Consider the following 14,600-nt stretch of genomic DNA (forward strand, 5'->3'; position numbering starts at 1 on the left):
TTCTGACAAGTGGCTGTCTAGTCTCTTCTTGAAAACCTCCAATGATGAAGCGCCCACAACTTCTGAAGGCAAAATGAATAATAATCTGAATAATCAAACCATTGGTTGATTATTCTCACTGTCAGAAAATTTCTCCTTATTTCTAGGTTAGATCTCTCCTTGATCAGTTTCCATCCATTGTTCCTTGTCTGGCCTTCAGCTGCTTTGGAAAATAGGTTCTTCCCCTTCTCTCTGTGATAGCCCCTCAGATATTGGAACACTGCTATCATGTCATCTCTGGTCCTTCTCTTCATTGGACTAGCCATGCCCAGTTCTTGCAACTGTTCTTAAATTTTAGCTTCCAGGCCTCCCATCATCTTTGTTGCTTTTCTCTGCACTCTTTCTAAAGACTCAACATCTTTTTTATTATGTGGTGACCAAAACTGGATGCAGTATTCTAGGTGTGTCCTGAATATGGCTTTATAGAGCAGTACTAGTACCTCATGTGATCTTGAGTCAATCCCTCTGTTAATGCAATTTAGGATTGCATTGGCTTTTTTGGCTGCTGCCACATACTGCTGGCTCATATTTAATTGATTGTCCACTAGGACTCCAAGATCCCTCTTACAGTTACTGCTATTAAGCCAGGTTTCACCTAATCTGTGTGTGTACTTTTGGTTTTTCTTGCCTAACTGTAAGACTTTATTTTTCTCTATGTTGAATTTCATTTTGTTAGATAGGGGGCAATTGTTGTGGTTCCTCGACTGCCAGAGGATCTGGCAGCCAGGTCAGATGAATCGGATGAGGGGGAAGGGGTGCCTGGGTTCACATAGGAGTCTGCATCTGGCTCTGAGGAGCAAGAAGATTCAGAGCCAGATGCAGAGCCGGGCCCATCTTCTCACACTCAGGCAGAGAGACAGCTCTGTTGGGGGTCTGAACTGAGCAAAGAGGAGGAACAGCTAGGGCCTGTTCCAGATGCACCTATGTCAGAGAGGAGAGGCATGCAGGACAACAGAGGGCAGTGGGACAGCTCTCCAGGAAAAGTAAGAGACTCCAAGAAGCCATGCCCTGGCTGGACTATAAAAAGGAGAGGTGTGGGAGGTGCCAGTTGCCACTGTTCATGCTCCGGTATCTTGTGTCAATGCTGCTAACATCAGATGTTCTTGCTTTGACAACAGATGAAGAAGCAGCTATTTTATATTTCTACTCGTGTATCACTTTTAGAATTAAAGTTAGATGAAGAAGGGAGGGGGAAAGGAAGAACGCATGGGGAATTAGACATAATAAACAGTAGCAGAGCATCTTCAAGGTTGAATGTAATAAGAGGCGATAAGAAAGAACTGGGGGTTAAGCTAAGGAGGGAGAACTTACCCTTCAAACTAATTGGAATGTGTGATTTATGACAGCAACAAAAGGAGGGAACTGTGTTTCAATATTATTGTGCTAAGGGGAGGGGAATCCAGATTCCAGCTTTACCCAAGCACTGGCGATGTTATATTGCTCTAATAAAAGACTTTTAAGGTAAATAATGCCTCGGAGTTCTTTGAAGAGCTCATCCATCAGAAACTTGACATCTTGTTTCTCTGTTGGATTTCTTTTGCCAGGACTCTTTGCCAATTAACCAGGTTTGTCAGATTTTTTTGTGCTTGGTTTGAATTTCTAAGTGAGTGAGCCTTCCTGCTGAGAATTCAGAGACTTTGTACTTATCACAGCCAAGTGGGAGCAGAGACTGCTATTGTTTGTTTTAACACCTAAGGCTGGGTCAGAACACCAATGTTCAAGTCTGTCAAGATCCATCTGGATCTTGAGCTTATCATCTTGAGTGTTGGCTGTTCTTGCCAGCTTAGTGTCATCTGCAAATTTGATGAGTTCCCCTTCTGTTCCCTTATCTAAATAATTTATGAAGATATTGAAGAGTACAGGGCCTAAGATGGAACCTTATGGTACCCCACTGCTTGCTTCTCTCCATGTGGATGTAGTACTATTAATGACTACTCGTTGAATACAGTTTGCCAGTCAGCTACAGATCCATCTGATGGTAATGTTGTCTATTCCACCATTTTCTAGCTTACCAAGGAGTAGGTTGTGGTCTATTTTATCAAATGCCTTACTGAAGTCTAAGTGTACTATGTGCACAGCATTTCACTAGTCTACTAATTTAGTCACTTTGTCAAGGAATGAAATAAGATTGGTTTGGCAAGATCTGTTCTTAACAAATACGTGCTGACTACTAGTTATAACTTTATTTGTTTCTAGATGTTCACAGATTGTTTTTCGATTATCTTTTCCAGTGCCTTTCTAAATATTGATGGTAGGCTGATTGTTGTGTAGTTTCCTGGGTCTGATTTTTTTCCTTTTTTGAAGATGGGAACCACATCTGCTCTTTTCCAATCCTCAGGTGCTCCAGGATTTTTGAAAGATATGATACAATGGTTCTGAGATGCCAGCTTCTTCAGAACTTTGGGTTTTAATCCATTAGGTCCCAGCAATTTATATTTATCAGACAGGTGTTCTCTTACCATTTTCTTGCTTATTTTAATTTGAAAGTCTTGGTTCATTTTGAACCTTTCTTTTCCTGATTTCATCTTTGCATGTTATGGCCATCTGCTGATATTCTGTTTTAGTTATGTGTCCCTCTTTCCATTTTTTGTATTTATCCTTTTTCTCTTTGTCAGATAGATCTTTGTGCAAACATGCTGATTTCTTCTTGATTTCTTGTTTTTCTTTTTCAGTGGTGTTATGCTGGCCTGGACTTTGATGCCTATATTTTTAGAGTTTCCCAAGCTTCTTGAGCTGTTTTCCCCTTTAGAATTTTCATCCGAGGAACCTTTCCCAAGTTCTCTGAGTTTGTTAAAATCAGCTCTTTTAAAATCTACCGTGTTTCCCCGAAAATAAGACCTTCCCCCCAAAATAAGCCCTAGTTTGACTAATAATTCAAATTCACCCTGTTTGTTCCCCAAACTTTGAGCATTTGTATATAGGTGTCAAATGGTCCAGCTAGCAAATCCAAGAAAGGAACTCCTGGGGCATTGTTCTTCCCAGAAGTAACACTTTTATTGAATACACTGCATTGGCACAAAAAAAGCAAAACCAGCTCTGGATTTCCCATTCAAAATCCACATAGTTAAACTTGAATTCCCCTCTGGCCATTCCCTTCAGTCCATTAGGTTATCCAATAGAATACGCTCTTTTTGTTATGCTAACTGCCTGGATCAGTCAACACCTGCGCACCATGGCCTTGAATGGAGAAGCAGGGTCTCATGGTCTACAGATGGAGTCTTGGCATTCCATTCCCACCCCAGTCATTATACTCAACCCCATCCCAATTGTTATCAAGTTGAGAGCGAAGAAGAAAATGGTGAAAGAGCAAGTCACTGTTGACATTCCGACCCCCTGGAAAAATGATTGTCAACACTGCTAACATCGGATGTTCTTGCTTTGATAATATATGAAGATGCAGCCATTTTCTCTTTAATCTCTGTGTTACTTTTAGAGTTAGAATTAGGTGATGCGGCGGGGAGGAAGAATGTGTATGGGGATTAGTTAGACTAGAGCTTTTCAACCTTTTCACCACTTTTAGGATATGGCAATATCCGAATACCACTAGTTGCCTAGCAAGGTGTCAAAATCTTGACCAAAAAAAAGAAGGAAAAAAGTGATGAAGTACAGGTAGTTCTCGAGTTATAACAGTTCGCTTAGTGACTGTTCGAAGTTACAGTGGCACTGAAAAAAGTGCCCCCCAAACCACAGCCGACGAAGACACCTGCCTGCCCACCCAGCGGTGCTCTTCCTCCTGTCCAAGGTTTTCATTGTTGTGAGCATTTCTGTTGAGGATTGGCAGCGGGGGTGGGGTGGGGGTGTTTGATTTTTATTCCCCCCCCTGGCTGGGTGGTTGCAGCAGGTTTTGGTCATTTCACATGACCCTGGGACACTGACCGTCATAAATATGAATCAGTTGCCAAGCATCTGAATGTAAATCACAAGACCCTGGAGATGCTGCAGCATTCCAGCTGATTGGCACTTCTTCTGGGCTCAGCAGAAGTGCCAGGATAAGCGCTGAGCTCCAGCTGGAGCCTGACGCTGATCCTGGTGCTTCCACTCAGCCCTGACAACCCCGAAGAAGTGCTGATCCTGGCGCTTTCACTGAGCCCTGACAGCCCTGCAGCTCCAGCCATCTCTCGCACAGGCTTGTGCGGTGCTGCCACCAGTTCAGCTCATTCCCCTGCCCTGCTACCACTTTTCTCAGATGGTCGCGTACCACCTGCCAGGTGCCAGTGTACCACAGGTGGTACCCGCACCACTGGTTGAAAAGCCCTGCTCTAAGATTGATTGTCTGGTCTACAGACAGCTGGTTCTGCTCTCTTGAGAATTGAATCTCCTATCATCAAATCGCCTTTTTTTTCTTAGGGAGGTTTGGGGTATTTGTCTGTCACAGAAGCACTTGCTGATGCTACTTTTTTGAGAACATTTGATGATGCTTCTTTTCTAGGTGTCTTCATGTTTTCTTCTGGGGGGAGTCTATGAACTTGATTGCTCAGCTCCAGTGGGGCTGCATCAGAGTGGATGATGATGATGATAATAATAATAATAAAGTTGCAAGGGACCTTGGAGGTCATCTAGTCCAACCCCCTGCTCAGGAAGGAAATCCTATACCATTTCAGCCAAATGGCTGTCTAGTCTCTTCTTAAAAACGTCCAGTGTTGGAGCATTCACCGCTTCTGGAGGCAGGTTGTTCCACTGGTTAACTGTTCTAACTGTCAGGAAGTTTCTCCTTAATTTTTTTTAAATTTTTTATTGCTTTTATGAAAACATATAATTAAACAAAAAATACATATAACAAACAAGACATAACATAAACAATACAATCAACAAAAATACAAAAAGAATACTTAACTTCCGTCATTCCTAATCTTTCTAATCATATTCAGGTGACTTCCTCAAGTCCCCTCTATCTGCGTTTCATCGTAAATCATCATTAGCAAATTCTATTTCATAATTTTAAATCATATTTAATATCTATATTTAATTTCTTATCATTTAACAATCATTATTTCATATTATCCTTAATACTAAACATTAAACTCTAAAACTACAACCTATAAGCACTTCCAAGTCCATTTCAAACTAGTTAATATAACAATATTTCTTCAAATAGTCCTTGAATTTCTTCCAATCTTTTTCCACCGACTCTTCACCCTGGTCACGGATTCTCCCAGTCAGCTCAGCGAGTTCCATATAGTCCATCATTTTCATCTGCCATTCTTCCACCGTTGGTATTTCTTGTGTCTTCCAATTTTTGGCTATCAAAATTCTCGCTGCTGTTGTGGCACACAGAAAGAAAGTAACATCTTTTTTGGGAATTTCTTTTCCGACTATACCCAATAAGAAGGCTTCTGGTTTCTTAATAAATGTGTTTTTCAAAACTTTCTTTAATTCATTATAAATCTTTTCCCAGAAGTCTTTAACTATGGGGCAAGTCCACCACATGTGGTAAAAGGTTCCTTCTACAGCTTTACATTTCCAGCATTTATTATGTGTATGATAAATTTTTGCAAGTTTCACTGGTGTTAAATACCACCTATACATTATCTTCATCATATTTTCTTTCAAAACATTACATGCTGTAAACTTAATACCCTTTTTCCACATCCTCTCCCAGTCCTCCATCATAATGTTATGCCCCACATCATTAGCCCAATCAATCATCACTGATTTCACTTGTTCATCTTCCGTGTGCCACTCCAGCAATAAATTATATATCTTGGAAAGATTCTTTGATTTTGTATCTAACAGTAACATTTCCAATTTGCATTTCTCTATTTGAAAACCTCTTTTTTATCCATTTTATACACTTCATTCATTTGGTAATATTGAAACCAATCATCAACATTATCTTTCAACTGCTCATATGTTTTTATCTTAAATTGGTCTCCTTCTTGTACCAATATATCCTTATATTTCAGCCACTTGGTTTCCATATTTGACCTTTTCTGAGTCTTAGCCTCTAGTGGTGAAATCCACCTGGGTGTTTTACTTTCTAACAGGTCTTTATATCTCATCCACAAATTAATCAATGACTTTCTAATTATATGATTTTTAAAGCCTTTGTGGACCTTTATCTATATGCATGCCATCCAAATACATTGTCAAAACCTTCCAAATCTAATACATCTGTATTCTCTAACACAAACCAATCTCTCAACCAGCAAAAAGCAGCAGCTTCAAAATAAAGTTTCAAATCTGGCAGGGAAAAGCCCCCTCTATCTTTTGAATCTGTTAATAACTTGAACTTAATTCTAGGTTTTTTCCCCTGCCAGATAAATTTCGATAATACCTTTTGCCATTCTTTAAAACAATTCAACTTTTCAATAATTGGAAGTACTTGAAATACAAACAACATTTTTGGCAATACATTCATCTTAACAACTGAAATTCGGCCCATCAAAGACAATTTCAAATTTGTCCAAATATCCAGATCTCTCTTAATTTCATTCCACATTTTGTTGTAATTATCTTTATACAAATTCAATTTTTTTGCCATCATATTTACACCCAGATACTTCACCTTTTTTACAAACATCAAACCAGTGGCTTCCTGTAACTTATTTTTCCCCTCTAATGTGAGGTTTTTCCCTAAAACTTTGGTTTTACTCTTATTCAATTTAAAACCTGCAACATGTCCAAACTCTTGTATTATTTCCAGTGCTTTAATTGCACTGGTCTCTGGATCTTGTAATGTTAGCACCAAATCATCAGCAAAGGCTTTTAGCTTATATTGTTTCGAACCCATTACAATCCCTTTCACATCTTCCTCTTTCCTTATCATATTCAGCAAGACTTCCAGAACCATAATAAACAACAGAGGGGAGAGTGGCCACCCTTGCCTGGTACCCTTTTCAATTCTAATTTCCTCTGACACCACATTATTAACTATAATTTTTGCTTTTTGCTCAAAATAGATTGCATTTAAACCATTCATAAAACTCTGCCCAACCTCCATATTTTCAAAATTTTTCTTCATAAAACTCCAAGAAATGTTGTCAAAGGCCTTCTCCGCATCAATAAACATTAACATAGCCTTAAAGTTCTTTTAAGGGACGTGGTGGCTCAGTGGGTTAGGATGCTGAGCTTGTCGATCAGAAGATCGGCAGTTTGGCGGATCGAATCCCGAGTGCCGTGTAACAGAGTGAGCGCCTGTTACTCGTCCCAGCTTCTGCCAACCTAGCAGTTCGAAAGCACGTAAAAATGCAAGTAGAAAAATAGGGACCACTCCAGTGGGAAGGTAACAGCGTTCCGTGCGCCTTTGGCGTCTAGTCATGCCGGCCACATGACCACGGAGACGTCCTCGGACAAGCGCTGGCTCTTCGGCTTTGAAATGGAGATGAGCACCGGCCCCTAGAGTTGGAAACGACTAGCACGCAAGTGCGGGGGAACCTTTACCTTTACCTTTAAAGTTCTTTTTGACCTCTAACCTTTCCAAAATATCTACTATATTCCTAATATCTTTCATATGTCTACCAGGTAAAAAAACCTGCTTGATCATGATGAATAAGATCTTCAATCTTGTAGCCAAGATATTTGCAAAAATTTTGTAATCCACATTTAACAAGGAGATTGGGCGGTAATTCTTTACTTGAGCTCTCTCTGTATCTGGTTTAGGTATCAGCGTAATAAATGCTTCTCTCCAGGTCTCGGGTGCCTTCACCCCCTCTAGTAATTCATTGCAGACTTCCATAAGTGGCTGAATCAGCCAGTCTTTCAATGTCTTATAATATTTTGCTGTCAATCCGTCAGGTCCTGGTGCCTTGCCAATTTGCATTTGATTAATTGCTGCCTCCAATTCTTGTCTTGTAATCCGGTAGTTGAGTGGGGTCCTTTTCTCCTCAGGAATTTTCTACCATCCATATTTGTCCAATAACTGTTCTGTTTTAATTAAGTCCTCTTTTTCTTTCTTGTATAGCTGCTTATAATATTTCTGAAAATATTTCCTAATTTCTGCAGGGTTCTCAATAGTCTTTTCCTCTTGCGTTATCATAGTTATTGTACTTTGTTTCTGTCTCTTTTTCAACTGCCAAGCTAGTAACTTGCCACATTTATTTGCCGATTCAAAAGACCTTTGCTTCATCATTTTTATTTTCCATTCAATTTCTTGATTAATTATCTGAGAGAATTGTGATTGAAGGGCCTTTATTTCTTTTTGAACCTGTTGATTCTTTGGATTACCCCTCAATTTTTTCTCTTTCAATTGGTTCAAGATGATATCTTTCTTTTCATTTTGGGCCTTCTTCCTTATTACATTCTGTTGAATCAAAAACCTCTCATGACCGCCTTACTTGCATCCCAGATGACCCTTTTTTCTACCTCTGTATTCAAATTTATCTCAAAATAGTCTCTTATGGTCTTTTGGGCCTTCTCAACAATCTGTTCACTTCTCAGCAAGGCATCATTCATTCTCCATCTAAACGAACCCTGTAGAAACAGTTTTAATTCCAGCGGCACAGCATTATGGTCAGAACAAGTCTTTGGGCAAATCTCTGATTTGTTTATTCTCGTGGCCAAATCTCTTGTTGTCCATATATAATTGAGGCGGGAACATGATTTATTTGCATCAGAGAAAAACGTAAAGTCTTTCTCCAATAGGTTTTTCAATCTCCAAGTATCAATCATATCAAAATTATCCATCATTTCAAAGAAAGTCTTTGGTAGTCTTCCATCATTAGAAATCTTCTGTCTTTGTGATCTATCCATCAATGTGGAGACTACTCCATTCAAGTCTCCCATCAAGATTATTTTATAATCCATATAATCCTAAAGTACCTCGTGTATCTTCTTGTAAAATTCAGCCTTACCTTCATTTGGTGCATAAATTCCAAGCATCAGCAACTTATCGCCTTGTGCTGCTATTTCAACTGCAAGATATCTTCCCTCCTCATCTTTAAACAATAATTTTGCTTCAAATTTCTCTTTAACATAAATCACTACTCCTCGTTTCTTAACTTTATCTGCCGAAATAAATTCTTGACCTAATCTTTTATTTTGCAAAATTTTCCTATGAGTTCTCATCACATGTGTTTCTTGTAGGCATATCACATCCAAATTCTGTTTTTGCAACACGTGATGGATTCAATTTCATTTAAGTTTCAACTTTAAACCATTCACATTCCATGATAAGATTCTTAGTGCCATATTGTTTTACTGTACTGCTCTTGGCTTAGCTCCTAGCAGCCCTAGGTCAAAAAGAGGTGGTAATTCCAGTTATGGGCCAGGTCTTGCTCCTGCTTCCAATTCAAAATCTTTTATGTTTTTCTCCAGAAATCTTTCCTTCTCTCTCAATGTTCGAATTCGAATCTTCTTCTGTTGATATTTAAAATATAATCCTTTGGGGAATTCCCAACAAAAATAGATCCTTTTCTTTCTTAAGGCACTAACCAAATCTGTGTAATTGCTTCTTAAATCCAAGAAGAATTTTGGGATATCCTTAAAAAGGACCACCTGTTGTTCTTGGACTTTCAAATTCTTTTGATAGTGAAGGCCCAAAATTTTATCTCTTTGTTCTTTAGTTTGAAAAACCACCATACAATCACTTATAAATTTCGAATCTCTCTTCTTTGGTTTCGCTCCAAATCTATAGGCCTTCACTATTATTGTTTCCAATTCTTCTTTTGTCAAATCCCACGATGCTTCAAATTCCTGGATTATTGTTGCCTTTAAGTTATCTTGTTCTATTTTGGGAAAACCTCGAATTCTTAAGTTCATTTCCCTCTCCTTCATCTGAAGGAAAGCAATTGCTACCTGAGCTTGGTACTGTTGTTTTTCCAAATCCTGTACACATCCTATTTCCAACTGAGTAACTCTTGTATCCACTTCTGAAACTTCTGCCTTGACCTGTTGAATTTCCTTATTCAGGAAGCCAATTTCCTTTTTTATCTCTTTAAATTCCTCTGTATGTTTATCCTGTGTCTCTTGCAATCTGTCCTGCCACTCCTTTATTGTATTTAACATTTTGAGCACTTCCTCTTCAAAGGTTGGGGAGACAGAAAGTTTCCTTGTTTTTGGTGCAGTTGTAGCCTCCGCAGCCATAACAAACTAAAGGCTCAACAGTTTAAAATATCAAGGTCACTATTTTCTTACTAGCAGTCAACCAGTTTCAACAGCCAGAGCACTAGTTCTGCTCAAACAGGGAGTTTTACCAGTCTTCTTTTTTTTAGAAGCAATTTATGTTACAAAGCCGATGAGAAATTCAGTATGTAGCAAGTCTGATCCTTAAAGGTTCAATTGCAACAGTTCAGACCGTCACAGTAACATCAAAAGTTCCAATAGGAAACGAGGATCAAAAACTTCCAAACTTCCGCTGCCTGACCAGGTCTCCCTCCCAGGGAGAGAGTCAGCTTGACCTTTATTTATTTTCACAGCTTTCGCAGGGACTTTAAGTCTAAAGAGTCTCTCTCCCCCTCACCCTGCTTCAGGGGAGGTTTTTTTCCAGAAACTTGGAGGTTTTAAAAGCTCAAGAGTCTTTTTACAGCTGCAGCTATCAGGCAATTCCTTTCAGTTTTGCCGCAGCGGAAAGGGACCGACCTCCGTTTTTACCTTCCCTTCCACAATCCAAATCAAGTCCAAATTTTGTTTTTAAGATTCTTCTACTCACGGTATTCAACTGTCCAAATTCTCTTAATTTCTAATGGAGAAATTGGTCACTCCAAGTCCTTCGGGACTCACAGCTTCATGCACTGAAGATAGCAAAGAAGATTCACAGCACCACGTCTCCCACCCCGCTCGCTTTCGGCAGCCCTTACTAGGGTCTACCGAGGAGCAGGGGAGACATCCAGGGTGCCCGCCGAACCCCACGTCCTCAGAACGCTCGATCTGAGGTTTTTTGGAGTGCCCGCAGTGCTGTTGCAGTGCCCCCCTCCTCCAACGCGCAGGAGATTTCCAGAGCAAGGAACTCTCCCGTCCGACAGAAATGGCGACCAACCGGAAGTCCCCACCAGCTTGCTTGGAAGTTTCTCCTTAACTGTAGGTTGCTTCTCTCCTTGATTAATTTCCCTCCGTTGCTTCTTGTCCTGCCTTCAGGTGCTTTAGAGAATACCTTGACTATTCAAGCTAGTTGAACAGATGTTTTGTACTAGGTTGGTGTTTTTTTCTATGAGTCACATGTTTCCATCTCTTTTCTTCTTAAATGTTTATTTACAATTTCTTTTAGAAGTTGTTTGATCATTATTATGTTCAGTTTGGGCATAATCTTGCAAAATTTGGAGTTTCTCATTTTGTAGGTTGAATTTTAGAGTGGTTAGAGTTTTCTCTAGATCCTTTACTTTTTTTTCTAGTAACTCAATTAATTTACATTTGGTACATGTGTATTCTGGGTCTTCTATGGGCATAAGCGTATTCATGGAAATGTTTTGCAGATCACAATAGTATCAGTTTCTTTTTCCATGAATGGATTGTAAAAAATTGTAGAATGCAGAAGGTTTTAACACAGATTTTTAAAAGGGAAAAAATGTCCGATTTAGAAATTTGATATTCTAACAGGTCATTTAAAAATTTAAAAATGTAGTGAAAAATGTCTAGTTTAAAAATTTTAAATTCTAGAAGTTCATTTAAACATGTCAAATTTTAAAATTTTCAGTGTTGAATTTGAAAATTTTCAATGTTGAGTGGGGCTTAAATGCAAAGTTCTTATTCTGCCATGGGGTGCTTTATAATGATACCTTTTCTCCCTGGCTTCTTCTGATTCTTTCCCTTCTTACCGCCTTATGAGCTTTATTTATCCCATACTTGCTATTGTCTACTCAGCCTACTTATTTATCCTTTTATTCTTTGCCTTGTGTTCTGTAGTTGTTTTTTATCCTCTCTTCCTACTTGCCTTTTGCCTGCCACTACCGGGGATTCAGCCCACCCTCTTTCCTCAATCCATGTCATTGCCCTCTGACTATTGGTCTGCCATACTCTTCTGTTGCCTCTCACAGTCACCAGGTCGCCATCTCTTTCCACGCTGTCCTTTGTGCTTCTGTCAGGTTCTGGTTCACTTACTGTATAACTGTATTTATTACAGTTATGCTTGGTCAGTAGGAGCACGGTGGCTCTTGTGGTTGGGACTGTAGGGAAATTATTGCAGGCTGCAGAAGCGCAGCTGAAACAATTGTTTTTCAATCTCCTGAAACAAGCCATTATAAACCACCTGTTCAGCACAAGGTGAATCAGCTAATTGTTGGCTATTAAGATGCAGCTGACATAACCAAGCCTGGGGACTACCATGGAGGTTCAGAGCCAATGGGAAAGTAGGATTTTTTTGTTATACACGAGCTCAATCCAATGAGTGTGATTTCCTTGTGAATAAAAAGGAGCTTTGGACATTGCTCTGGGCTCTCATCCCGAGACAGGAAAGACTCTGTCTTTTTTTCCATGAGAGACCACCACATGTGGTGACCCCGACGTGATTCTTTGAGACCCTCAGACTTACGCCTGCCATAGGCATAGTGCACTTCATCGGATCTTGCAGGACGGGACCTAATATTCAGTAAGTATGGGGAATGATTTTTCAGCGTCACAAACACTCCATGCGAAGGAGTTACGCCAGATCTTAAAGAATACGTTTCCTGCTTTTTCTCAAGTAGGTTTAGAAGACATAAAAAACTTACTCAGGGTTATTTCAGCTCAATGTCCCTGGTATCCTGAACAAGGTACTTTAGAAGTTCAGGATTCGAAAAGGATAGGGGAAATTTTACATGAGGAACCAAGAGCCTCAATTAATCATTTACTTCTTTGGGAGAAAATTTTAGAAGCTTTAATAGCACATTCTAATCCTTTGTTCCTTTCACCAGAACTTTCTGCCCCACTACCTCATGTGTTAACTCCAATGCCTCGTTTAGTAACCCCAAAGGCTGCGGAGGAGATTAAGTTAATATTCAAGTCATATACATCATTACCTGAAATTAACAATTTGGAGGGTTCCAAAAAAGTTGATGAAGCAAGTACAAAAAGTTTAAAGTGTCAAGGGGCAGTTGGGGTAGTTAGAGCAGGATTTGATGAAGCCCAAGGGACAGGGTTATTGTCACCGGAGGAATTAGTAGAAGGTTTGGAGGCTTTCCTGTAAAAGTGGATATAGATGGTCAAGGAAATAGGCAATATCGTTGGCAGCCATTGCCTTTTTCTATTTTGAGAGAAATTAGGAAAAGTATAACAGACAGGATTGCATTCCTCCTTTGTGCGAGGAACCATAGAAGGGATATCTACAGGATGTAATATGGTTCCACAAGATTGGAAGGATTTGTGGAGAATGCTTTTAACACCGGCACAGTATGTAGTTTGGGATTCTGAATATCAGCGTAATGCTATTGTAGCTGGAAACAACTCTGGAGGGGCTTACACTCCAGATCAACTTTATGGTTCTGGTCGATTTACCACTGTTTTACAACAAGTAGGAGGAATTCCTGATGCTGCTTATCCTGTAATTGGCCGTTGTGTGATAAGCGCGTATAAAAAAGTACCTCAGTTAGGCAAACCCACTAAGTCTTTTACTAATGTCCGACAGGGGCCAACTGAGCCTTATCCAGAATTCATTGATAAATTGAAAGAGGCTATTGAGAAACAAATTGATAATGCAGAAGCAGTTCAAGAACTTTTGTTGAAATTGGCTTATGAAGCTGCAAATGCAGACTGTAAAAAAGCTCTAACTAATATAGTGAGTCAACCAACTTATGGAATAGCAGATATGTTAAGAGCATGTTCCTCTGTGGGAACGGGTGTGGAATATGAGTGCTTTAGCTAACGCTTTGCAAAAAGGAAAATTTGGTCAACAAACGGGTAATTGTTTCAACTGTGAGAAACCTGGTCATTTTAAGGCACAATGTCGAGCTCCAGGAGGAGGGAATAGTGTTGGAAGCAGACAGGGAAATAATAAATCTGGAGTTCGCCCGAAACAGCCTTGTCCTAGATGCAAGAAGGGATTTCATTGGGCAAACCAATGTAGAAATGTTAAGACTTCGGAAACTGGGATGTGGGCTAGCAGCTAGCCCAGGAAGTAAAGCTGCTTGTTGCCAAAATGAACAAAGTTATAAGGGCAACACTATTTGTGAAAAATTGTCTATTCAGAACGTTTCCACAGCCACCAAGGGTAGTGCAGGTATAGATTTGATTAATCAGCAAGATATTAATTTGGATTTTCCTGACGTTGTGACTTGTATGCCAACTGAACTTTGGGGACCATTCCCTAAAGGAACAGTAGGTTTAGTCCTTCCTCGTTGCTCAGCAGCAAAAAAAAGGTTTCACATAATTCCTGGAGCAATTGATTCTGACTATTTAGGACAAATTATGATTCAAATAATGGTGAAAGTTCCTCAATTTGCAAGTAAAGGGGACTCCGTGGCTCAATTAATACTACTTTCTTATGTAACACCTGGGGGAAATTCTGAGTGGATTCGAGGAACTGGAGGGTTTGGCTCTACAGATACTGTGGATCCTCAAATCTTAGCTATTATAAAAAATTTACAAAAGGAGAAACCTAGGCAAATTTGTTTTATTAATGGGAGGCCTTTTTCTGGAATTTTAGATTCTGGAGCTGATATGTCAGTCATAGCTTCATCTGACTGGCCCCCGGAGTGGCCAGCCATTTCTGCACCGTC

General features: G+C 39.6%; 1 protein-coding gene across 1 annotated transcript in view; it reads left to right on the forward strand.

Moving 5' to 3' along the window:
* Positions 1-14,600, forward strand: part of ARHGAP6 (Rho GTPase activating protein 6) — a 107,887-nt gene that overhangs the window by 18,125 nt on the left and 75,162 nt on the right. The gene's annotated exons all lie outside the window — the stretch shown is intronic.

This window comes from Vipera ursinii (genome assembly GCF_947247035.1).
Source record: "Vipera ursinii genome assembly, chromosome: 4".
NCBI lineage: Eukaryota > Metazoa > Chordata > Lepidosauria > Squamata > Viperidae > Vipera > Vipera ursinii.